Source organism: Tamandua tetradactyla, chromosome 7 (genome assembly GCF_023851605.1).
Source record: "Tamandua tetradactyla isolate mTamTet1 chromosome 7, mTamTet1.pri, whole genome shotgun sequence".
NCBI classification, from domain to species: Eukaryota; Metazoa; Chordata; class Mammalia; order Pilosa; family Myrmecophagidae; genus Tamandua; species Tamandua tetradactyla.
In genome coordinates, this window is record NC_135333.1 from 148,565,886 (window position 1) to 148,578,676 (window position 12,791).

The 12,791-nt window shown below is 39.7% G+C and overlaps 1 protein-coding gene across 6 annotated transcripts in view; it reads left to right on the top strand.

Annotated features, from left to right (window-relative positions):
* The window catches only part of SYT1 (synaptotagmin 1), a 1,262,805-nt gene that overhangs the window by 1,221,491 nt on the left and 28,523 nt on the right, over positions 1 to 12,791 (top strand). The gene's annotated exons all lie outside the window — the stretch shown is intronic.

The window sequence follows — 12,791 nt, forward strand, 5'->3', positions numbered from 1 at the left end:
TCTTTTTTACCTCTCTCTAAAAGAGAAGGTAAATAGAGCCAAGTGTCCCATTAAATCAAAATGAAAAGGAAGGGAAAAATGGATATTGCTTAGCATTGGGATGCACTGAGCCACTGTTGATACAAATTATTATTGGAGTATAAGAATAGCTTTCCAGGAAGGCAAGTTATTTCATGAAATTAGAGTATGGGTGTGTACCAGGAAGTAACAGCAGATGAAGAGCCTGAGTTGTGTGTGTGTGTGTGTGGTGTGTGTATGTACCTGCTGGCAGGGTGGGGACGTCTATAGGTCCTTGTACACCAGGCTAATTTATTGGGAAACTGTCCTGAAGTGTGGCTCTCCCAGGAGAGTTGCAGCTACAGTCCAGTGATGTGTCATCATATGCAATTTGGTGCGCCCTATATAATCTCCCCTTGACTGTGATCTTGATGGAGAAAGAAAACCCATACTCATTAGCAGATCTTCGGGAACCCTGTGATGGCAAAAGCCATGGTGCAAGCTGAAGACCCATTTCTTGCCATCAACCACCTGATCAAAGAAATACATTTAATATAAATAAAGATCAGATAGGCACAAAGTCTGAAATGCTGAATTTATTGAAAGAGGAGTGGAAAGAAGACAGACCAATAAGAACTGCAAGAATCATAGAAGGTTCACAGAGGAGGTACTGCATGCCCCTGTCAACCTTTTGGCATAACTTTCAAGGGTCTGAAGAATTAAGTGGCGAGGGGACGCCCGTGAACTGTTTGTTTGGTCGGGCTACTGAGATAAGCGAGACAAGCCTCCAGTCTTACAGACACCCCAGAAACCCAGGGACCTATAGTTTTTTGCGGGGCCTTGTTAGGGTACCCCAACCCAGAGGACTTAGGTAACTTCCCACTTGTCAACAACCTTTATATATTTTCCATTTTATTTACTTATTTATATAGAATCATTTGTTCATTTCCATTTCATTTTTAAAATCATAAATATATGTGTTTGTGACAAAGCAGTAAAAATAGAGCAGGGGTATAGAGTCTCTCTCTACACCCCCACACCCAGCCCATTCGCTCAGAAATAACCACTGCTGAACTACAGACATTTTCCATGCATAGATTCTATAATTTGTACAAATATCATCAGACTTGTTTACATCGGGGTTTTTTTCTAACATAACTAAGATATAGTGTTAGCTTCATAATGATGATATGGGAGAGACTTGAAGAGAATAATCTGGTTGGAAAGAGGGACTGAAAGCTCTGACACAAACACTTTAAATCAAATAAAAGGTCAATTGTCCAAATCCAAGAAAGGAGAGTGTTGGAAAATATGCATCCAAGCAATTCCTTGGCTGTATCACTTAGGCATCTTTCCCATGAGAGCACCTGTAGAGCCACCGCATTCTCTTTTTTTTTTTTTTTTTTTTTTTTGCATGGGCAAGCATGGGCATCGAACCTGGGTCTCTGGCATGGCAGGTGAGAACTCTGCCACTGTGCCACCATGGCCCACCCTCCACCTCATTCTTTTTAAGAATGGCCTATTGCATTGTGTGAATGTGCCATAATTTTTGTTATTTGCCAATAATAAACATTCAGTTTGTATGCGGGGTTTTTGCTTTCATAAACAATACTATTTTTATCTCTTTGTCCTTTTATCTCTGGGTGCTTAGGCAAGGGACCTATAGGGCAAATTCCTACATGTGGAATTGTTGAGTAGAAGGGACCAAATGTTTGAACTGTTTATAAATGTTGCCAAAATGCTTCTGAGAAGTACTTCCAATTTAGAATTAATGGGAGGATTTCATTGTAGGAAGTGCTGAGCTATGCTGCCGCAGAACTGGTTCTGCTAGCTTAAGTTTCAAGGTCCACCCATCCATTGCATCTCAGATGCCAGCCATGGATTCCAGCTCAGTTTTCTCAGAGTTTTGGTGGCTCAAATCAGTTTGCATTAGCAGTGCAGCTGAGCTGTGGAATGGCACCGTTCCATCTACATTAGGAATCTTTTTCTGTGTGTGTTGTCTTAACTTTCTGGGGCATGAATTGTAATTAGAGAGTCTCCATTCCAATCCCAAGGAAAATGTATTGAGAAAGCAAGGCAATAAAAGAGAGGGAGCAGAGAAAACCTAGTCTAAATAGCTGTTGTCAAGAAGGCAGACAGAAAGAAACAAGGTAGAGAGACGAGTAGAAGAAATTGGAAATGAACAGTGTAATAATTGCGTGACTATTTTGGTCACATGAAAGAAAAGGTCCCTTAGGTACTTTCCTGAAAACTCCTCAGGGAAAAAAAATGTCAGAAGGTTGTCTTTACTGGATGGCAAAGAAAACAGAAAGCTTAGTTCCTTTGCTATTTTCACCTCATGTTCAAATGTAGCTTAGAAATACACAACTTCACTTTCACTAACATTTTGATTTTTTGCTTAGAAATATACAACTTCACTTTCATTAACATTTTGGTTTTTTATATATAAATCTTTTTCTAAATGGAGTTTGGATTTACATTCATGCTTTTGTAGTAAAATCACTAAAATAAAATAACTATTCTCAAGGATATAGAAAATATGACTGATAGGAAAATGACAACATTGGCAATTCAGTTTCGGGTTTTGTCAAATATCTTCTATAAGCTCTCTTAATAATACACTAAACCTCATTCATAATGTGTGTTGATTAAAATCTGAAAATCGAAAGAAAAAGGCTAGATCCAGTTTTTATCTGCCAAAAGAATGAATAAAAATATTCAGCCATGTTAATATTTCAAACAGGGAACTATTAGACATTTATTTCTGTCTTTGAAGAAAAGTTTAGGATTAATAATTAATTAATGCATGTGCTTTTGATAAAAAAAAGAGGGTATAAAAGGTACAATATGCCCTTAGAAATGATTATCACCTTTAATGAAATATAAAAATATAAACAGAATAGCTTCTTTGTTAATTGTTGAGAAAACCATGTTTGAAACTTCTGCAGTATTAAACAGCAAAAATACAAAAAAATCCTATATATGTAAATCCGTGTATGTAAACGTGTGTGTGTTCTGTTCAAATTTCTATAGTATTATAAAATAGTTGATATTGGATTGATATTTTAGCTTTATCTACATTGTAAAGCATGTATCCATTATCACTCATAAAAGTATCTCTTTAGTGCAATTTGAGGCTGCACAAAAATAATGGAACAATGAACATTGCATTCAGTCTGTTCCTGCCTCTACATCCATACCTGGGTCTTCTTCCTTTCTGTGTTTTTTTATATTTTGCTTCCTTTTAGGCTTAGGTATTTGAGAGTTTCTTTGTTTATGTGTTAGTTTTTCTTCTACCATTAACATACAACTTATTTTTTAAAGGACTTTAAAAGAAATGTGAACTGCCACGTCTTAAGGCCTGTTGACCGCATCCGTCGTGCCTCCCCTTCTCCTCCTCGGCCTCCATGCCGTGGCCTCGCCTTAATCTGGGCCTCACCACTTCTCTGGTGAAGTCTCCTAGCGAGATTGCAGCCTGGCTCCCTTGAGCCTGCTTACCCTTCTTCCTTCTGTCCTCTACACAGCTGCCAACCGCATCTTCCCAAAGCAAAAATTCCATCTCACCACTCTCCTGCTTAAAATCTTTCACTGGCTGTAACTGGCTTCTCACAGCCCTCAGGATACAGTCCGATACCTTCGGAGGCCTTATGAGCCCCTTCCTGACCAGGCCCAGGCCTGCCCCTCCACATGGCTTCTCTGTTCCTCCTTTACCTCGTGCTCAACACCTGATAGCACCTCTCCACACCTGGAAACCTTTGCAGACGTTGTCCCTCTGCTTGGACCGTCACCCCCTGCTTCTATTGCTGAGAACCCGTAGTTCATCCTCTAAAACGGTGCTTCTCAAGTGGTCATGTGCATATGAGTGCCCTAGAGTCTTGTTGACATAGAGACTCTGCTTCAGTCGGTCTAGGAAGGAGCCTAAGCTTCTGCGTTTCTAAGCTCCCAGGTAATGCTGAGGCTGCTTGCGTATAAACCACGTGCTAGCTAGGAAGGCCCTAAAACACGACTCTGTCATCCCTGCTTCTGTGAAATACTCCTCCCCTCCAAATCTGATCTACCAGAGCCTTCTCTTTCTGAATTTTATCATTTGTATATAGAATACTTATAGATCCTTTTGCATGTCTCCCATTCTATGACAGTTACTTGATTACGTGTCTATCCCTCTAACCACCTGTGGTTTATCTAAGGGCTGGAGCCATGATTGCATCCTCCTTACATTCCCAACACTAATATCAGACCCTGAATGCAGAGGCATTTCATGAAAAGGATTGTGAACAGATATTAGCTAAAATTTTTGAATCAGTGTGCCTGAATGACCGTCTGACAAGATGTAGTTAAAGCCATATTGGCTTGGAGGTTAAACTAAATTTGTAGCTCTCAATTTCATATATATATTTTTTTACAACAGATATCTTCAAATTCTTTGTGGGGATGGGGATAAGATCTAGAACTAATTGATTTATTATCCTTTTTAACCAGCAGTTAAGTCTAGAGACTGGCTAGGAGTCTGAAGGGTCCGAGCTGCTAGATAGTATGGCAAATCAACTGTCCTTGTGGCTTTTGGGGGTGATTCCCTCAACCCCACCACTGTACAGCACAACCCTGGCCATTTCCAAGCACCTGGCCTTGCCCAAAAAAATGGAAGATGAGCCAAAACACAATCAACAATCTCCAGAAGACAGAGTAGGCAAGAAGTGGCACATCGAAAACACGTGCAGGTCTAAATAGAGAACTAATAGAAACAGACGCCAAATATCCAAGGTTTCTTTCAGCATATCACAAACATGATAGGAAGGGCCAGCAGTGACAATGGTCCTGAAATTTGCCCAATGGTATATCAAGGCCTCAACCATAGCATTATAGCCAGTGACTCTCAATGCTGAACGCACATTAGCGTCATCTGGGAAGGGATTTTTACAAAACATGAGTACCTGGAACCTCACCCCAGAACAGTGAGTTAGAATTTCTGGGAGCAGAGTCCAGAGGTCAGTATTTTCCAAAGCTCACCAAGTGGTTGTAATGTGCGGCCAGGGTTGGCGACCACTGATGGAATATATCACCCTCCTCGGATGTTTGCCGTCCCCTACAGGTGCCAGGAAAGTGATCGTGTGGCCTCCACTTAGGCACCCCCACTAACTGGCCTTCGAGTCTTATCCATTTTGTGCCAAATGAAACCAATCCGGGTGGTTTTGCCTTTTTCCCCCATGCAGCATACACTCATGATTCTATACCAGATGATCGTTATTTCCACCCTCCTCTCCAGTGTTAGAAACATGGTAAATTCAGAGAGAGTTTGAGGGTGCAAATGAAAAAATCAGTTTAACTTCCTTTCTTTGGAGTCAGTCCCCTTCTACCTGCCCCCTTTCCCCACGAATCCACCAGTCGTAGTATTGAGCCCACAGCATCTGGCAGAGTCAAGTGGGAACTTGGCTCTTTAGCAGGTCAGATGGAGTCAGACTGGCTAAAGAGGTCCGAAGGTATGAGGCAGAAGTTTTCAAAATAATGGAATTTAATTATATTTATAAGCACAGTAACGGCTATATCATAATTCTGAATGTGAAAGTGGGCTATGCTATATACATGATAGGCACTTCATAAATTTTAGTTAAATCCGAATAGGAGCTCTTTGATTCTAACTGAAATATTTCAGACCTACAATAATAAGCATAGAGAATAATACAATGATGTGCCCACCCACTAAAAAAATAGTATATAGTAAATCTAATCAAAAGCCCCTGTTTGCCACTCTCTATCCCCTTTCTCTCTTTGTCTCCTCAGTTGTGATGGCTGTCCTGATTTGATGTTTGTCATTCTCAGCCCTATTTATATGTTTATGTTCGTCATTCCTATGCATGTTTTTATTATGTATACATACACAGTTTTGTCTTTGCATGTTTTCAATTATATAAATGCCATCCTACTCTATGTATTTTATATATTCTAATTTTATATAAATGGTGTCATATTTATGTATCCTTCTATAATTTGTCCCTCCATATTATATTTTTGAGATTCATCCATGTTGATTCAAGTAATTTTAATTTGTGCGTTTTCATTTCTGTATTGCATTCCATGGCAGGGAGATGCCTCAATTGATTTAATACATTCTCCTGTTGATGGATATCTGGGTTGCTTCCAGTTTCTTGCTGACACATACACTTCAACAAAGAGCATTCCCGTACATTGTCTCCTCATGCAAATGTAAGAGAATATCTGTAGGATATTTACATAAGAAAGGGATTGCTGGGCTGTACACATCTTAAGCTTTTGTAGATATTAGTAGATTACCTCCTAATCAGCAACATACGAGAGCTTCTAGTGTTTGTGTCCTTGACAAAAAAAGGTACTGTCAAAATTTAAAACATTTGGCCAATTTTACCTGGTGGTTTTGGCCTTAAAAATCCTGAAGAGGGCAGCAGCTTCTGGTGATTGCTGCCGCTTACCATGAAACATATTTATGGGTCCCTCTATTCCCTATTCCTTAAAACCTTTTCGTCTTCTCTAAGTCAGTTACTCCTCAACCTCCTCTCTCACCTCAATCATCTCCTTGGCACTGTCTTAGAAGCACAAATATAAATAACACTGTCTGAAAGCTGAAAGCTCCCTCCTGCACATTCGCATACTTTCCTCTTGCTCCTCTGTCTTCTGACAGGAAGAGAAAGAAATAGAGACAACTCAATCCTGAGCTAAAATACTTTTTGTCTGGTTCAAAGTAGCATAAGAAGAGGCATTATGTGAGTAGACAGTAAGAGTCTTCCACCATCCAGGAGCAGTGGTATGTAATCTAATTAGATGTTGCGTGCTGTCATAAACTATGCTTATGTAAATTGGAACAATACTAAGAAATAGGGGAAAATATTGCAGAGTAAGGGTGGGTTTGTTTTTCTTGTGGAATGGAAGATTTTTGCTCCACTGTCTTCTTAGTTGCATTGTTCCGGGTTGCCTAAGGAAGAAAAGCAGTGTTCAGTTTCAGGACTCCTGGTATTTCTCTCATTTTGTAATGAGAGGAAGTCTTGCCACGTCCAGAGACCCACAGCGGGAATAAGGCTTCACAGATGCATTCCTTTAAACAAGGCACATACGAAATTGAGTTGTGCTTAAGGATTTGAAATGGCTGCTTTAAGAGGGAATTTATTGTTAGTACTTTCAAAGCGATCCTATAAATACCACTCGGTTAGAAGTGTTTTTTTGTCCTTCCTGAAACCAGCTTAAAAATAAATAAATGAAATATGTAAATTTTCATTGCTGTCCTTAGGGGGAAGGAATAGACAAATAAATATGAATTACTTTTGAATTGATCATTGTTTTGTGTTATTATTAATCTTTTCTCCTTTCATTATGAGACATCGTACTTTCTCAAAATGTACTCTGTCAAACACATTTTTGGCAAGATGCTAATAGGCATGCAGGGGAGTAAAAATCATTCCGAGGAAAATGTTTTCCAAAGGAATATCAGGTTTCTTTAATGCAAAAGTTCTTGAAGTCTTTTATATGCTGATGTGTGCTATGAATCTTTAAGACAGAACTCTTGGACAATCTATGTTTCCCAACTATTTGATCACTGTTTCCTTTTTCATGGAACATCTCAAAGATACAAGTTCAAAGGACACACCTTGAGAAATGCTAGGATACATAGTCTAAGGCTGGCTACACCATTGTTCCTAAATCATTGAGACCAGAAGTTAATGAGACCCAATTATTTACCCCTCTTCTCTGAAATTCTTTCATGATAGAATGTCTGCTGCAATGTTGGTTAAGTGTATACATTATTCTTGCACTAAATGTGGTTGTGGATACTTTGAGGCAGAACTGATCTGTGCTTCCTTGTATGAGGCTTGTTTTTTTCCCTGCTTAATTTCTGCATAATTACTCAATCAAGGATAAGTTCGAATTCTGGTATCAAGCTATTGAGCATTCTTTCAATATTTCCTAGAATATGGTACACTCTTTCACTCTTAAATGTGGTAGTCTTACTCTTTAGTGAAATTTCCTTGCATGATATTTGTAAATACTTTCCTTCCTCCATTTAGTGGATCCTCTTCTTCAAGGATATCAATGTTCCTTATATTAAGTGCCTTTGAGTTCCAATCTATTATCTTCCAATCCCTTTGATCCCCTTGTATGTTTAAGCTTTTGCTCTAGACTAATAATTTTATTTGCGGTCATTTTATTCTGTTCCTTGCTATGTCACCTTTATTTATTTATTCTATAATATTATTTTTGCCCTCAACTTCCTTAGCTCTGTATCCTTTCTGTTGTTCCAGCATCTCATCTTTGACCACATGCTTTTCTGAGTTCAGGTTCTCATTAACTTGATTATAGTACAAAGCACTCCCAAGGAATTTTGTCTTGTTCTTTGGATTATATTTTCTTCATGAGTAGAAATCATTCTTTTATCATGCTATGTTCTTTTCCTGGAAGATGTATTAGTTAGGGTTCTCTAGAGAAACAGAATCAACAGGGAATACTAGCAAATATAAAACTTATAAAAGTGTCTCACATGATTGCGGGAATGCAGAGTCCAAAATCCGCAGGGCAGGCTGTGAAGCCGACGACTCCGATGGAGGGTCTGGACAAACTCCACAGGAGAGGCTTGCCGGCCGAAGCAGGAATAGAATCTGTCTCTTCTGAATCCTCCTTAAAAGGCTTTCCATGATTAGATTGAGCATCACTCAGTGCAGAAGACACTCCCTTTTGGTTGATTACAAATGGAATCAGCTATAGATGCAGCTGACGTGATCATGATGTAGTTCTATGAAATGTCCTCATTGTAACAGACAGGCCAGCACTTGCCCAAGCAAACAAACAAGAACCACCACTTGGCCAAGCTGATACATGAAGCTGACCATGACAGTCCACCCCTTATCAACTTGGCAGCTATATATATATCACCTTAAACCATACCTAATTTCTAAATGAAAAACATTAAAACACACATTTTTTTCTTTCACCTAACAATACTCAACTGTCCTGCGTATAACTGGAAACACAGTAACTCTCTCCAGAATAGGATGCAAGTCCTTGGGTAATATTCATTCTTAAACTTGATATCTTACAACTTAAATAGTATAACAGGAACAAAACAGCATCACAGTCCTCATTTCTATAATTGAGCATGTAGCCAAAGTTCATATTTATCACTACATTTGTCCATTACCCATTCCATGTTCCCTTTACCCTCAGCAAGCACTTCAGCTGGCCATGGTTCTTTGCCTGGTAGGGTGACCCAAACCTTCATTCCTGAAGTTTCAGACCCATTGGTAGTCCTACCTGGATTGTGTTTGTTGCTGTTTTCCATTGATTTTAATCACAGAGCATGGTAGTACTAAAAGACCCCCTAGGGGATCTCCTATATTCCAAGAAAACTTTTCTTTACCTCCATTGTATAGCTGCAGTCATATTTCCCCCTGATTGTCAGGGTCAATCACCCCAGACAATAATGCAATCCCCTTCTTGGCTTGTTGAAGAAGAAACAACAGATAATCCACAAAAACTTAAACCTGGAAAAATAGGTCCAAATCAAGAAACCAAATCAGTATGGCCTGATCAATTGATGTGGATGAGGATGAAATTGAGATGCTTTCTGTAGCTAGAGCCTGCCTGGCTAATGTTCAGGGAAAGAAGGCCAAGAGGAAAGAAAGAGAGAAACAGGTGGAAGAAGCAAGGCATTTTGCTGCACTCCAAAAGAGAAGACAATTTCGAGCAGCTGGTATAGAAATTCAAAAGAAAAGAAAAAAGAAAAGAGGAGTTGATTATAATGCTGAAGTCCCATTTGAAAAAAAGCCTGCTTTTGGTTTCTGTGATACTTCGGAGGAGAACTACCAGGCTCTTGATGCAGATTTCAGGAAATTAAGACAATAGGATCTTGATGGGGAGTTAAGATCTGAAAAGGAAGGAAGAGATAGAAAAAAGATAAGCAGCATTTGAAAAGGAAAAAAGAATCTGATTTACCATCAACTATTCTACAAACTAGTGGTGTTTCTGAATTTACTAAAAAGAGAAGCAAATTAGTACTTCCTGCCCCTCAGATTTCAGATGCAGGACTCCAGGAAGTTGTAAAAGTAGGCCAAGCAAGTGAAATTGCATGTCAGACTGCTGAGGAATCTGGCATTACAAACTCTGCTGCTAGGACCCTCCTGTCTGAGTACAATGTCACGGACAACAGTATCTCTCTCAGAACACCATGAACACCAGCATCCCAGGACAGAATTCTGCAGGAAGCCCAGACCCTCATGGCCCTGACCAATGTGGACACCCCATTAAAAGGTGGGTGTAATACACCTTTGCACAAGAGTGGCTTCTCAAGTGTGACTCCACAGTGACAGGTTATACAGACTCCAAACACAGTTCTTTCTACCCCACTCCTGGTACCAAGATGTATTAGTTAGGGTTCTCTAGAGAAACAGAATCAACAGGGAACACTCACAGTTATAAAATTTATAAAAATGTCTTACATGACCACAGAAACGCAGAGTCCAAAATTCACAGAGCAAGCTGTGAAGCCGAGGATTCCAGTGGAGGGTCTAGACAAACTCCAAAGGAGAGGCTCACCAGCCCAGACAGGAAGAGCCTGTCTCTTCTGAATCCTCCTTAAAAGGCTTCCAGTGATTAGATTGAGCATCACTTATTTCAGAAGACACTCCCCTTGGCTGATTACAAGTGCAATCAGCTTGGATGCAGCTGATGTGATCATGATCTTATTTTATGAAATGTCCTCATTGCAACAGACAGGCCAGCACTTGCCCAACAGACAAACAGGTACCACCACTTGGCCAAGTTGACACATGAAGCTGACCATGACAGAAGGGTTGATTGGCTTTGTTTGTTTTTATTTGGGGCATTGCCTTAGTATGTTTGGATATTTGTTACTGGTTTGTTTTGTTTTTTTTATCATGTTCATACAGCTCTATCCAGACCTCTTTGTTCTGATCTAGCATAAGTAACTTCTCTGTGCCACCATTTCCATCGACTAACTTACTTGTATTCCCCCTGAGCTATGACTTAAGAACTTGGTATTGCGTAGCATCCCCTTTACTGTAATCTAAAGGAATAATGAAGCAGGGAAGAGGAGGAGAAGAGAAAGCTCTGCTGAAGCTGTGTGACAACTGTGTGAGTTAGACTCAACCATTCAACAGATTTTTACTGAGCACCTATCATCTGCAAGGCACCATGCTAATCTGGGAATTAGCTGGGAATAAAGCTGTGTGAACAAAACATACCAAAATCCCCATTCTTATGTTCTTGGGCATTTATATTCATTGTGACATCTCTACTTCTTTCAGAAAGAGGTAGCCCACTTCTGCCCAATAGCCATTCCACTACTCCTCAGTCATCTAGTTAGCTTCTTTCCAGAATTTAGGGCAATAGTGACATCTCAAGATTTCATCAATTCACAAATAGGGCTTTAGAAGAGCAGGGAGGGAGGTGAGGGTTTGGAACTTCACTGTGTTGTTCAACAGAATCTTTTCGTTTCTTAGTCAGTATTCTGTGTATGAATTGTTTTTTGTTTTGCCTTATTTTGGGATCCACACTGTTGCACTCTGTTCTAGTTTGCTAGCTGTCAGAATGGATAAACCAGAAATGGAGCAGCTTTTAAAAGGGGAATTTATTAAGTTGCAAGTTTACAATTCTAAGGCCATGAAAATGTTGCAAATGAAGCAGGTCTATAAAAATCCTAAATTAAGGCAACAAGAGGTTGCCGTCACTCAAGAAAGGCCAGTGAAGTTCAACATTCCTCTCTCAACTAGGAAGGCCTGTGGCAAACATGGCAACATCTGGTAGCTTTCACTCCACCTTTCTTGTTTCATGAAACTCTTCTGGGGACTTATTCCTTCTTCATCTCCAAAGGTCTCTGACTGTCCACACAGTCACCTGTGGTTCGCATTGCTCTCAAGCTTTTTCCAAAGTGTTTCCTCTTTTAAAGGATTCTAGTAAACTAATCAAGGCCTACCTGGAATGGATGGAGTCACATCTCCCTCTCATCTCAGGTTAATACCCACAATTGGGTGAGTCGCATCTCTGGGAAGATAATGTAATCAAGTTCACAGCCTATAGCACTGAATAGGGATTAAAAGAAATGCTTGCTGCCACAAGACTGGATCAGGATTAAAATGGACTTTCTAGGGTGCATAATCCTGTCAAACCAGCACACATTCCTTTCTCTCTTTTTTTTTTGGTAACTAATTTTTGGGGGGAGGAGGGCTAGGTTTTCTTGTTGTTTGCAATCATTTTACTGGTCTTTGGGATTGGGATAAGGGTATTTTATGATCTGCTTTCACTCTGTCTCTTCAGCTGGAGACCTTCAACAAATACTCTTAACTCTAATACATACCCTATCTTAAGGTCTGCAATTATAAGATTGTGGTGCAGTAGCTCCTTCCAGGGGGAGTTTTTCAAGTACTTTAAGACAGAGTCAAAAATAAATAAAACTGAGGAGGTTTGTTTGGGTATATACTGGCTTAGCCTCTTGTTCTTGGCTATAAAACATTTCAAGAACTCAAATTTAGGGGTACTTTTAAGAAGTTGGTTACTCTTTTCCCTGGATACTGAAAAACAGATTCCCTCATATTTAGGAAATACATCTGTTCAAAGAGTTCTTCAATTTCGTGACACCTCATTATTCTTGCCCAATCCCGTAAGACTCTGATCATTCTCCTGAATATGTCAAAAGTGATGCAGATAGTGGCAGACAGTGATCAGAAGTGAGAATAAATGGCTATCCCTAGACATCTGTTAAGATATGCTGGGTTCTGGGTTACCATAAGGAGCCTCAGGCACCTAGATCTGTGTGCCTA